Here is a 14,035-nt window from a genome sequence, read left to right on the forward strand (position 1 = left end):
CCCCCGCAGCAAGAACAGCAGCGGCGGCACCAGTAGCAGCATCTCGCAATTGCCAACTCGTTCCTAGGCAGGCTACGCTTTGTATCACCGCTTTCCATAAGAGGCACACAGCTGACAACCTCTTACGGAAACTGAGGAACATCATCGCAGAATGGCTTACCCCAATTGGACTCTCCTGGGGATTTGTGACATCGGACAACGCCACCAATATTGTGCGTGCATTACATCTGGGCAAATTCCAGCACGTCCCATGTTTTGCACATACATTTAATTTGGTGGTGCAGAATTATTTAAAAAACGACAGGGGCGTGCAAGAGATGCTGTCGGTGGCCCGAAGAATTGCGGGCCACTTTCTGCCTTCAGCCACCGCATGTCGAAGACTGGAGCACCACCAAACATTCCTGCACCTGTCCTGCCATCATCTGAAGCAAGAGGTGGTAACGAGGTGGAATTCAACCCTCTATATGCTTCAGAGGATGGAGGAGCAGCAAAAGGCCATTCAAGCCTATACATCTGCCCACTAAATAGGCAAAGGAGGGGGAATGCACCTGACTCAAGCGCAGTGGAGAATGATTTCAACGTTGTGCAAGGTTCTGCAACCCTTTGAACTTGCCACACGTGAAGTCAGTTCAGACACTGCCAGCCTGAGTCAGGTCATTCCCCTCATCAGGCTTTTGCAGAAGAAGCTGGAGACATTGAAGGAGGAGCTAAAACAGAGCGATTCCACTAGGCATGTGGGACTTGTGGATGGAGCCCTTAATTCACTTAACCAGGATTCAATCTGTTGAAATCAGAGCACTACATTTTGGCCACCGTGCTCGATCCTAGATTTAAAACCTACATTGTATCTCTCTTTCCGGCAGACACAAGTCTGCAGAGGTTCAAAGACCTGCTGGTGAGAAAATTGTCAAGTCAAGCGGAACGTGACCCGTCAACAGCTCCTCCTTCACATTCTCCCGCAAGTGGGGGTGCGAGGAAAAGGCTAAGAATTCCGAGCCCACCCGCTGGCGGTGATGCAGGGCAGTCTGGAGTGAGTGCTGACATCTGGTCCGGACTAAAGGACCTGGCAACGATTACTGACATGTCGTCTACTGTCACTGCATATGATTCTGTCACCTTTGAAAGAATGGTGGAGAATTATATGAGTGACTGCATCCAGGTAGGCACGTCAGTATGTATACTGGCAGGAAAAAGAGGCAATTTGGAGGCCCTTGCACAAACTGGCTTTATTCTACCTACGTTGCCCTCCCTCCAGTGTGTACTCCAAAAGAGTGTTTAGTGCAGCCGCTCACCTTGTCAGCAATCGGCGTACGAGGTTACTTCCAGAAAATGTGGAGAAGATGATGATCATCAAAATGAATTATAATCAATTCCTCCGTGGAGACATTCACCAGCAATTGCCTCCAGAAAGTACACAGGGATCTGAGATGGTGGATTCCAGTGGGGACGAATTAATAATCTGTGAGGAGGGGGATGTACACAGTGAAAGGGGTGAGGAATCGGAGGATGATGAGGTGGACATCTTGCCTCTGTAGAGCCAGTTTGTGCAAGGAGAGATTGATTGATTCTTTTTTGGTGGGGGCACAAACCAACCAGTCATTTCAGTCAGTCGTGTGGCAGACCCTGTCGCTGAAATGATGGGTTCATCAATGTTTTTCTTTTCAATCTAAGCCCCTGCAGTTTTCTGTAAGCATCTGCTTCGCTATGATGATCAACAAGTCACATGGGCAAACACTCAGGGCTGGAGGCGTAGATCTTAGGACCAGCTGCTACAAGCATGGCAGAGGTGTCACTATCACTGGTGACACCCAGAGAGGTGGCGAAGTAGATTGTAATGCAGTGCGCGCAGATAAGCAGTGCAATGGTAAAAAGGAGGCATGGTCTCATAGGTAGGGGCGTGGCCTGAATCACCATTTTGTTGCTCCGGGTATCCCGGGGGTTGGGGGCTGCACCCGGGGACTAGTGTGTGAGTGGTGCTGGCTCCTGCACAGTGACAGAAACTGGGTGTTGCACGTAATGTCACAGTGAAACACCCATATTCTGTCACTGAAGAAGAGCCGGCACTTTGGTGTCACCCCCCTTGGCGGGTGACACTCGGGTGTGTGCCGCAACCCTGTTGTGATGCCACTGACCCATGGGAAGCTTTACGTGGCTTACCCATGTGTTAGTAGCCCCAAGCATCTTTTGTGTTAGTCCCTGAAGAAAAACTTCAAATATTGTTTACAATTTTGTAATCAATGGGCCTAATTCAGTAAGGATTGCAAATTCTGCTAAGTAACAGAATTTGCAATCCTTTGGTTCGCATGCTGGGGCCACCCATCACAGGGAATGGCCACCCAGCATGCCGCCTCCCTTCTTGACCACGCTGAAATTGCAGTCTCAGTGCAGTTCAGCGTGATCATAAAAAATGGGTTAGCCTCCTGTTGGTGCAGACTGTACGTGTGCGCAGGAAGCCGCCACCATTTTTGTGATCGCAGCGGCTGCATGTGATGTCATGCAGCCGCTCTGACCACGCCTCCTGTTTCTCCGTTGCCGACCCCATTTTGTAGCCCTGCCCCTGCACCGCTCCATCTCCGACTTTGAAATGGATTGATGCTGACCCCCCCCCCGCACCGATTGACAGTCAGAGGTGATCGCATTATCTGCGGGGTGCCACAGAAAATGCAGGCGCATGCGTATGCTCTTAGCAATTTTTGCAGTTGGATTGCTTATTGCGATTACAATCCAACCTGAATCAGGCTCTATTACCTATCACAATGCACTGCAGGTAGTACAAAATGGGGTTAATATAGGAGAAAAACCCCCAGAGCTGTGCTCCTTAACTGTCCCTGGTGGCTAGTGGAGCAGCTGCCCAGTAATCAGTGTCCACGCCAGTGCGCACACGGCCCGCCCCCTACAGCCACGCTGGATCTCGGTATAGTGTGGGCACAGAAGCCCCTTACCTCCCTTTCATCAGCGGCCTCGTGATCCCGGAGGGCGGTGTGTGTGTGACTGACCTTAGGAAGAAACCGGAGCCTCCGCTGCAGTGACCCAGCAACCAGGGCACGGGAGTATACTGCGCCGCTGGGAGTGATGGAGCTGCAGTAAAGATGTCTATTAGACCTAGCCTGCTGCAGCCCTTGTAGATTCTTATAAAAAAAGTTCTTCTTTTCTTGTCAAAATTAATAGCTAAGAATAGGCTGCCTGAGGCAGCCCCCTGTTAAGTGGCCTGCTACTGAAGGCACCAACTACAAACTGAGCTCCCTGTTCATGGAAGCGAGGTTATAGAGCAGGGGGCGCTGAGCATCTTGGGAACAGTCAAAAGCTTTGAGCCTGTTGGTGCCTCAGATCAAGATCCTACTCTACACCCCAATGTGAATCCTTGTGGAGTCCAGTGTACCCCACAGAAGAAATGAATGTGTCACACCCATTGGCAGCAACATTAGAATAGCTGCTGATGGGCACAATTGAGAAAGGAAGGGGGGAAAACATTTGAATCCAGCACATATATGTAATTTGAATATGTAATTTGTACCTTCCTACTTTAAAATGTAATGGATGAACCTCACCCTGTGAGAACTATCTTTATGATCAAGAGATCTCATATGCAAGATAAGTATGTGTTGGCAGAGGCGCTCACTGGGCAGAGATGCTGATCGCATCTCTGGCATGTGCCGGTGCACTGCGGCACCAGCACACACACACACTTCAGACCTGATCTCCTGTTGTGTGAATATGCACAGCAGAGATCAGGTCTGAATTAGGCCCTATATACAGCTGTCAGTAAGGCAGGGATCTGCTGCTGCCAGTGAGGCAGGGATCTGCTGCTGTCAGTGAGGCAGGGATCTGCTGCTGTCAGTGAGGCAGGGATCTGCTGCTGTCAGTGAGGCAGTGATCTGCTGCTGTCAGTGAGGCAGTGATCTGCTGCTGTCAGTAAGGCAGGTATGTGCTGCTGTCAATGAGGCAGGGATGTGCTGCTGTCAGCAAGGCAGTGATCTGCTGCCCACTATCTCCCTATCACCCCTGCCTGAGTCACACACTTTCCCTGTCACCCCTGCCCCAGTTACCCACTATCTCCCAGTCACCGCTGCCTCAGTTAACCACTATACCTGCGACCCCTGCCTCAGTCACCCACTATACCAGTCACCCCTGCTTTAGTCACCCACTATCTCTGTCACCCCTGCCTCAGTCAACCACTATCTCCATATCACCCCTGCCTCAGTCACCCACTATCCCTGTCACCCCTGCCTCAGTCACCCACTGTCACCCTATCACCCCTGCCTCAGTCACCCACTATCCCTGTCACCCCTGCCTCAGTCTCCTACTGTCCATGTCACCCCTGCCACAGTCATCCACTATATCCCTATCACCCCTGCCTTAGTCACTGACTATCTCCCAGTCACCCCGGCCTCAGTCACCCACTATCTCCCACTCATACATGCTTCAGTCACCCACTATCTCCCAGTCATCCCTGCCTCAGTCACCTACTGACACCAGTGCAGACATTTCTGCTGCGGCCTCTCCACTCTCCAGCGTGAACGTCCTGACGACTGAGGAAATCCGCTTCCCAGTTGAGGACTCCGGGAATGAACACTGCCGATATTGCTGGCAGATCACGTTCTACCCAACTGAGGATTTTTGATACTTCCAGCTTTGCTATGCAATTTCGAGTGCCGCCTTGATGATTTGTGTACACTACCGTGGCGGCGTTGTCCGATTGTACTTGAACAGGCCTGTTCTGTACTAGAGGCAGGGCCAGTGTCAATGAATTGAACACTGCCTGCAATTCCAGAATGTTTATCGGGAGGAGAGATTCCTCCCTGGTCCACCGATGGTGAAGGGTCGTCATCACGGCCATGACCTTGGTGAATTTCCGAGGTGCCGTGGCCAAACCAGAAGGCAGGACCTGAAATCCAAAAACTAACCAGGCACAACACTGCTTAGCTTCCAACATCAGATGAGATTGGACATATCCAGTGTGATGCGGCTGTAGATGATTTTTGCTGTTTCTAACTTCTACGTCTAACTACTGGTACATCAATGAATAAGTTTCAAAATAGAATGCATCAAGAGAACGGTGTTGGTAGTATAAAACTACCTACAGCACCTGGTATTCCCAGGTGGTCTCACATCCAAGAACAAACCAGGCCTAAAATCAGGTGATATTGGGCATATACAGTGTGGTGTGGCTGTAGATGAGCTTAGTGGTTTCTGTTAGAGTTCTTCTACTTCTAACTACTCGTACATAAATGAGTAAGCGGACGATTTATTAAACCTGGTGAAATGCTAATTTGCATGGTGATAAAGTACCAGCCAATCAGCTCCTAATTGCCATGTCACAGGCTGGGTTTGAAAAATGACAGTTAGGAGCTGACTGGCTGGTACTTTATCACCTTGCACTTTATCAGTTCACCAGGCTTAATAGATCTGCCCCAATGTTTCAAAATGGAATGCATCAAGAGAACGGTGTTAGTATTGTAAAAATACACACAGCTCCTGGTATTTCCTGGTGGTCTCCCATCCAAGTACTAAAACCAGGACCAACACTGCTCAGCTTCCATGATCAGGAGAGATTGGGCAAATCCAGTGTGCTGTGGCTGTAGATGAGCTGGTGGTTTTTATTACAGCTCTTCTACTTCTAACTTCTGGTACATAAAAGAATACATGTAAAAATTAAATGTACCAAGAAAATGGTGTTGGTAGTTTAAAAACACCTAAAGAATCTGATACTACCAAGCAGTCTCCCATCCATGTATTAACAAAGTCCAATACTGCTTTGCTTCAAAAATCAAATGAGATTGGGCATATCCAGTGTGGTGTGGCTTTAGATAAGCTTTGTGGTTTCTGTTAGAGCTCTTCTACTTCTAACTACTGGTACATTAATGAATATGTATAAGGTTGTAGTTTATCCAATATGCCTTTACTACTACTTTACCTTTCAACCCCCCCTCCCTCCCCTCTTCTCCTTATAGCTTCCTTAGTTCTCTCCTCCTCATGTGTGCGTTATTTGTTTTCTCATACGTCCTAGATGATGCTGGGGTCACATTAAGAACCATGGGGTATAGACGGGATCTGCAGGAGACATGGGCACTTTAAGACTTTCAAAGGGTGTGAACTGTCTCCTCCCTCTATGCCCCTCCTCCAGACTCCAGTTTTAGTATTGTGCGCAGTGATACTGGATGCACTACAGGGGAGCTCTACTGAGTTTCTCTGAAAAGACTTGTTAGTTTTTTTTATTTTCAGGGAGGCTGCTGGCAACAGTCTCCCTGCTTCGTGGGACTTAGGGGAGAGAAGTATGACCAACTTCTAGTGAGTTCAATGGCTCTGCTTCAGGCTGACAGGACACCATTAGCTCCTGAGGGTGCTGATCGCTGGGTACGCCTAGATGCACACTCCCGCAGCCTGCCGTCACCCCCTTTACAGAGCCAGAAGACAGGTGAGTAGCAGAAGTACAGAAGACTTCTTCTCCAGTGATGGCATTCTGAGGTACCGAGCAGCGAGCGGAACGCTGCGCGCCATGCTCCCACACAAACACAGGCACTGCAGGGTGCAGGGCACAGGGGGGGGGCACCCTGGGCAGCATAAATTCCTCACAAAAGGCTGGAAAAAGTGGACATTAGTGCCTGGGCACTGTCCTTACCCCGCTAGCGTAATTAATTATTTCTGAGCGGGACAGATACGCGCCATTACAGTAGCGGGGCTTCTTCCTCACCTCACCAGAACATCTTTAGAGCATTACAAGTCTATCACTATAGAGTTTATTATTTCCCAGACTGTGTACTTTTGGCGCTGGATTGTGAGCTGAAAAATCCTCTGTGTCCCTCTGACAGATTTACTGACGGTCTGTCCCCCATAAGCCGATGTGTCTGTGGGTACTTGGTACATGTGTGTCAACATGTCGGTGGCTGAATGTTTTTCCCAAGAGGAAACTATATTAGGAATGCAGACATATGATGGTGGCCCTGTTGGCACCACCAATAACTGACTGGGTAAAAGTTTCAGTAATATCAGAGTAAGGTTGGATAAATCTGTGACACAGACGTAGAGAATAGATGTGATGTTCATGGCTATGTTTCTTTTCCCTCAGGCCCCGCGGGGTCGCAAAAATGTTATTTTGCCCAGTTACTACACACTGATACTGACACGGATACTGATTCCTATGTCGACCATAATGTTTCCTGATTAGATCCAATATTGGCAAGGAGCATTCAGTACATGATTGTGGATATTAAGGACATATTAAAATCACTGAAGACCCTGCTGTTCCTGACAAAGGGGTCTATATGTATGTGTATATATAGATATATAATGAAAGCTGATGTAACGTTCCTCCATCTCTGTTTGAGAAAGTCTGGGCCAGCTCGACAAGATGGTTTCAAATCCCCAAAAGGATTCTGGTTGTTTATTCATTTCCCGCCGCGGACAGAATAAAGTGGGAGTCACCCCCTGTTCTGCACGGGGCCCTGTCACAAATCCAGCGGATCGTATGCAGGAAGCTACATTATTTCTAGTTATGTAACCAAGGGTACATTACTTAGACCTGCCATTACATGTGCATGGGTGAGTAGTAGTATTCAAGAATTGGTCGAATACCTTGTCATCCGATAAAGATACCTTGGAGAGATGGGATACTCCTTACGTTGTATCATATCAAGGACACTGCAGCATACTTACGTGAGATTGCAAGGGATATAGGACTCTTGAGTTCACGGGCCAATTTCATGGCAGTCTCGGATAGGAGGGCATTGTGGATTCACCAAGAGAATGCTGATGCTGACTCCAAGAAGAAAGGGAGTCTCTTCCCTATGAAGGTGAAGCGTTGTTTGGTGACTGCCTAGTTAATTTGATCTCGGCAGCTCCCGCAGGTAAGTCAACCTTCTTGCCCTATGTTCCCTCCCAACGGATGAAGACGCATCATTATCTGATGCAGTCATTTCGGCCCAATAGATATGCAAGAAGTTAAGATTCCCCTTTCTTTGCAGGTAGAGGAAGGAGAAGAGGGAAGAGGTCTGCATCCTCTTCAAGATCGCAGGAGCAGAGATCATCCTCTGCTTCTGCCAAATCCACCGCATGACGCTGGGGCTCTCTTGCAGGAGCCCGCACCAGTGGGGGCACGTCTAAAACTCTTCAGTCAGTTCTGGATTCATTCGGACATGGACTCGTGTGTTTTACAAATAGTGTCCCAAGGGTACAAACTGGGGTTTCAAGACGTTCCCCCTCACCGATTGTTCAAATCGGCTTTAGTCAGCAGGGAGAAGGTTTTTATTCAAGCCTCTTCGTGGTCCCTAAGCCGGACAGCTCAGTCAGACCAATCTGAAATCTGAAATCCCTCAATTTCTACCTAAGGAAATTAAATTTCAAGATGGAATCTCTCAGTGCAGTGATCTCCAGTCCAGAGGAAGGAGATTTCATGGTTTTGGTAGACATAAAGGATGCCTACTTACATGTTCCCATTTAGCCTCTGCATCAAGCTACCTGAGGTTTGCAATTCAGTATTGTCATTACCAATTTCAGACATTGCCGTTTGGTCTGTCCACGGCTCCGAGGATTTTCACCAGGGTGATCGCAAGCAAGGAGTAACAATTATCCCGTACTTGGATGATCTTTTGATAAAGGCGAAATCCAGGGACCAGTTAGTGCAAAACATTGCACTCTCCCTGACAGTTCTTCAACAACATAGTTGGCTCCTAAACTTGCCAAAATCGCAGTTGGTCCCAATGACGCGGTTGTTGTTTTTGGGAGTGATACTGGACACAGAAGAGGTTTTCTTCCAGTGGAAAGGCTCTGGAGATCCAGAGTCTGGTCAAACAAATTCTGAAACCAGCAAGAGTGTTAATCCATCAATGCATTTGGTTGCTGGGTAAGATGGTTGCGGCCTACGAGCCCATTCAGTTTGGCAGGTTCCATGCCAGAGTTTTTCAGTTGGACCTGTTGGACAAGTGGTCCGGATCCCACCTACACACGCACCGGAGGATAATCCTGTCTTCCAAGACCAGAATCTCACTCCATTGGTGGCTGCACAGTTCTCACCTCCTAGAGGGGCGAAGGTTCGGGATTCAGGACTGGATCCTAGGGACCATGGATGCAACCCTCCGATGCTGGGGAGCAGTCACACAGGGGGAAAACGTCCAAGGAAGATGGTCAAGTCGGGAAAGTTGTCTCCACATAAATGTTCTGGAGTTAAGGGCCATTTAATAACTGCAGACACAGTACGCACTGGGACGGGTGCCCAGCATCCTTTACGGACTAAGAGAAAAGGATTTACCGGTAGGTATTAAAATCCTATTTTGTCTAACGTCCTAGAGGATGCTGGGGACTCCGTAAGGACCATGGGGATAGACGGCTCCGCAGGAGACATGGGCACTTTAAGAAAGACTTTAGTTCTGGGTGTGCACTGGCTCCTCCCTCTATGCCCCTCCTCCATACCTCAGTTTGATACTGTGCCCAGTGGAGACTGGGTGCTTTTCAGGAGCTCTCCTGAGCTTTCTGACAGAAAGTATTTTGTTAGGTTTTTAATTTTCAGGGAGCACTGCTGGCAACAGACTCCCTGCATCGAGGGACTGAGGGGAGAGAAGCAGCCCTACTCTCCGAGTTGCAAGGTCCTGCTTCTTAAGCTACTGGACACCATTAGCTCCAAAGAGATTAGCTCCAAAGGGATTGGTACGCAGGATCTCACCCTCGCCGTCCGTCCCAGAGCCGCGCCGCCGTCCCCCTCGCAGAGCCGGAAGATAGAAGCCGGGTGAGTATGAGAAGAAAAGAAGACTTCAGAGGCGGCAGAGGACTTCATGATCTTCATTGAGGTAACGCACAGCACTGCAGCTGTGCGCCATTGCTCCCATACACCTCACATACTCCGGTCACTGTAAGGGTGCAGGGCGCAGGGGGGGCGCCCTGGGCTGCAATATAAACCTGTTTTTGGCAGAAATATAACATATATACAGCTGGGCACTGTATATATGTATGAGCCCCCGCCAATTGTACAGTTTAAGCGGGACAGAAGCCCGCCGCCGAGGGGGCGGGGCTTCTCCCTCAGCACTCACCAGCGCCATTTTTTCTCCACAGCACCGCGGAGAGGAAGCTCCCCGGACTCTCCCCTGCTTATACCACGGTAGACAAGAGGGTTGAAAAGAGAGGGGGGGGGGCACATAATTTGGCGCAAATTACATACAGCAGCGCTACTGTGCAAACATTAAGTTACTGTGCTATTCCTGGGTTATATAGCGCTGGGCTATGTGCTGGCATACTCTCTCTCTGTCTCTCCAAAGGGCAGAGCCGGCCATAGGCATAGGCAAACTAGGCAATTGCCTAGGGCATTTGATATGCCTAGGGGCATCAGCAACTACTGCTGATTAAAATGATATGCGGCATGCCTATATTCTGTGTGTAGCATTTCATATGCAGATACAGCCACAGTCTCACACAGTATATAGGCGTGCTGCATATCATTTTAATCAGCAGAAGCTGCGTGTGCATCCTAACAACATAGCAATGCAAATAAGATGCATTTTAATAAAAAAAAGGTGCCCCAACGTTAGCATTGAGGCAAGATTTATGAGGACACATCTGTATCCAAGCAGAGGCAGAGGTCACAGTGTTAGTGGCAGTGTGAGTGCTGTGTGCATGTGAGTGGGTTGATTGTGCAGTAGTGTTCGGAATATGAGTAAGGAGCATTATGTGTGTCATGTAAAAATGCATTAATAATGTGCAACATATGTGTAAGGGGCACTATGTGTGTCATTATGTGTATAAGGGCATTAATAATGTGCGGCATATGTGTAAGGGACATTGGTGGTCATTCCGAGTTGTTCGCTCTGTAATTTTCTTCGCATCGCAGCGATTTTCCGCTAATTGCGCATGCGCAAGGGTGGTCATTCCAAGTTGTTCGCTCGGTAATTTTCTTCGCATCGCAGCGATTTTCCGCTAATTGCGCATGCGCAATGTTCGCTCTGCGACTGCGCAAAGTAAATTTGCTATGCAGTTAGGTATTTTACTCACGGCATTACGAGGTTTTTTCTTTGTTCTGCTGATCGTAGTGTGATTGACAGGAAGTGGGTGTTTCTGGGCGGAAACTGGCCGTTTTATGGGTGTGTGTGAAAAAACGCTGCTGTTTCTGGGTAAAACGCGGGAGTGTCTGAAGAAACGGGGGAGTGTCTGGGCGAACGCTGGGTGTGTTTGTGACGTCAAACCAGGAACGAAACTGACTGAACTGATCACAGTTGTCGAGTAAGTCTGGAGCTACTCAGAAACTGCTAAGAAGTGTCTATTCGCAATTCTGCTAATCTTTCGTTCGCAATTTTGATAAGCTAAGATTCACTCCCAGTAGGCGGCGGCTTAACGTGTGCAATGCTGCTAAAAGCAGCTTGCGAGCTAACAACTCGGAATGAGGGCCATTATGTGTAAAAGGGCATTAATAAAGGTTGTCATAATGTGTAAGACGCATTATGTTTATAAGGACATTAATGATGTGTCTCATATGTGTAAGGGGCATTACTGTGTGGAATTATGTGTATAAATGCATTACTAATGTGTGGCATTATGTGTATAAGGTGCTCTAATATGTAGCGTTGCGTATAGAAAGGGCATTTACTGTGTCGTCTAATGTGAATAAAGAGCAATAGGGTGTGGTGTAATGTAAATAAGGAGCAATTCAGTGTGATGTAATGTGAATAAGGAGCACTACTGTGAGAAGTAACGTTTATAAGGTAAAGTGATACTACTGTGGGATGTAATGTGAATTATGGACACTATCGCGTGATCAAATGTGAATAAAATTGTAGTACTGTGTGGCGGAATTTTAATTGGGGGTACTATTGTGTGGACATGCCCATTGCCAGCAAAAACACACCCCTTTTTGGACTGTGCGCCAAATGTGCGAACTGTTCCTGTTTAAAATATAGGGGGTACAAACACCAAAATAAGTACTGTTATGGGTGAGGGTTGATGGTGCTGGGAAAGAGGTGCAAGGTCAGAGGCGGAACCAGCGGTGGTGCTAGGGGGCACCAGGCAAAATCTTGCCTAGGACATCATATTGGTTAGGGCCAGCTCTGCCAAAGGGCCTTGTGGGGGAAATGTCTTCAGTAAAAGCATTCCCTGTGTGTGTGGTGTGTCGGTACGCGTGTGTCGACATGTCTGAGGAAGAAGGCTATATTAGAGAGGAGCGGGAGCAAATGAATGTGGTGTCTCCGCCGACACCTGATTGGATGGATATGTGGAATGTTTTAAATGCTAGTGTAAACTCATTGCACAAAAGATTAGACAAGGCTGAAGCTTTGGGACAGTCAGGGTCTCAACCCATGCCTGATCCTATGTCGCAGGGACTGTCAGGGTCTCATAAGTGCCCACTATCCAGATTGTTGACACAGATACCGACACGGATTCTGACTCCAGTGTCGATTACGATGATGCAAAGTTACAGCCAAAATTGGCAAAATACATTTGATATATGATTATGGCAATAAAAGATGTTTTGCACATCACAGAGGAGCCCCCTATCCCTGACAAGAGGGTACATATGTACAAGGGAAAGAAGCCTGAGGTAACCTTTTCCCCTCACACGAGCTGAACGAGTTATGTGAAAAAGCTTGGGAATCTCCTGCAGATTTCCAAAAGGATTCTTATGGCGTATCCTTTCCCATCAACGGATAGGTTACAATGGGAATCCTCCCCTTGGGTGGACAAAGCATTAACACGCTTATCCAAGAAGTTAGCCCTCCCGTCCCAGGATACGGCTACCCTCAAAGAGTCTGCTGACCGCAAACAGGAGATTACCCTGAAGTCCATTTATACACATTCAGGTACCTTACTCAGACCGGCAATTGCGTCGGCCTGGGTGTGTATGTGTAGTGCTGTAGCGGCATGGACGGATACCCTAGATAAGGATACTATTTTATTGCCCCTGGGGCATATAAGAGATGCTGTCCTATATATGTGTGTATGCAAACTACAGGTGGTGCTGCATGGCTCACACCCTTTTGCTTGTCTTGTAGAGCAACTCTGGAGCTGTTACTGGGTCCAGCTGCTGCAAGAAATCAGCTTGAATGCTTCAGGGGCTGGGGCATGGCCAACATGAGCCCCACACTGATGGGGGTGTATAAAGCGATCTAGGGGTTATCCAAGCGCAACCCCACAAAGGCCGCCATGCCCTGCGTGACCATTTTCTCTTTTCATATGCAGACGAGGGTTGCAGCCAACTATACCCATTGCTTGGATGACATCACCATATGCAAATCCATCTGCTGCAGGCCTTCCCCCAGGAATGCTTGCACTAGTTGTTGCATTTGGTTTGTTGTTTGGGGGGTGCTTCAGTATTAGGCAGCCTTCTGCCCTCACACATTCGTCTGAAAATGTGTTCTCCCTGCAGTTGTTGTCCCCAGATGAGAGTTCCCTTGTGCTGCCTCAGTTGAATCTCCTTTACTTGACGGAGGTGTGCCTGAGCAGCGGCCCTCTCCAGCCCTATCTCAAATCATACTTATTTTGCTTAGGTGATACCATGGTCATGAAGATTGTTTTCCCAGGGTGAGGTTCATTCATTGCATTCTGGGTATGCTGACCTCTGTGATTTCCCCAAATGTGGGAATCTCGACTGCATAATTTGTGGTAGGGGGGGGACTGCATTTGTGCTTTCCCCTGGTTGGCTCTGGTATAATTTAGATCTCATTGTCTCAGGTCTCTCTCCAGCCTAGTTTGCTGTCTGTTTCCACTTCTCTTTTCTTGAGCCCCTCCCTTCTATGCCCTTGCGCACTATCCTGACTTCTCCCGTCTGCTTACTTTGTGCCTTCCAACGCACAATGCGAACTACAGGTGGTGTTGCAGGGCCCACACCCTTTTATTTGCCTTACAGAGCAGCTCTGGAGCTGTTACAGTGCCCAGCTGCTGCAAGAAATCAGCTTGAATGCTTCAGGGGCTGGGGCATGGCCAACATGAGCCCCACACCAAAGGAGGGTGGGGTGTGTTCAATGCGAACTAGTGGTCATCCAAGCGCCCCTTTTCTCTTTTCATATGCAGATGAGGGTTCCAGCCAACTTTGGCCCACTGCTTGGATGACATCACCGTATGC

The 14,035-nt window shown here is 48.4% G+C and overlaps 1 non-coding gene across 1 annotated transcript; it reads left to right on the forward strand.

Moving 5' to 3' along the window:
* The first annotated feature begins 13,443 nt into the window (after positions 1-13,443).
* LOC134950604 (U1 spliceosomal RNA) lies at positions 13,444-13,608 on the forward strand. Its single transcript, XR_010183495.1, has one exon. It is a non-coding gene; the product is annotated as a U1 spliceosomal RNA (small nuclear RNA).
* Positions 13,609-14,035: the final 427 nt, after the last annotated feature.

This window comes from Pseudophryne corroboree, chromosome 8, assembly GCF_028390025.1.
Source record: "Pseudophryne corroboree isolate aPseCor3 chromosome 8, aPseCor3.hap2, whole genome shotgun sequence".
Lineage (NCBI taxonomy): Eukaryota > Metazoa > Chordata > Amphibia > Anura > Myobatrachidae > Pseudophryne > Pseudophryne corroboree.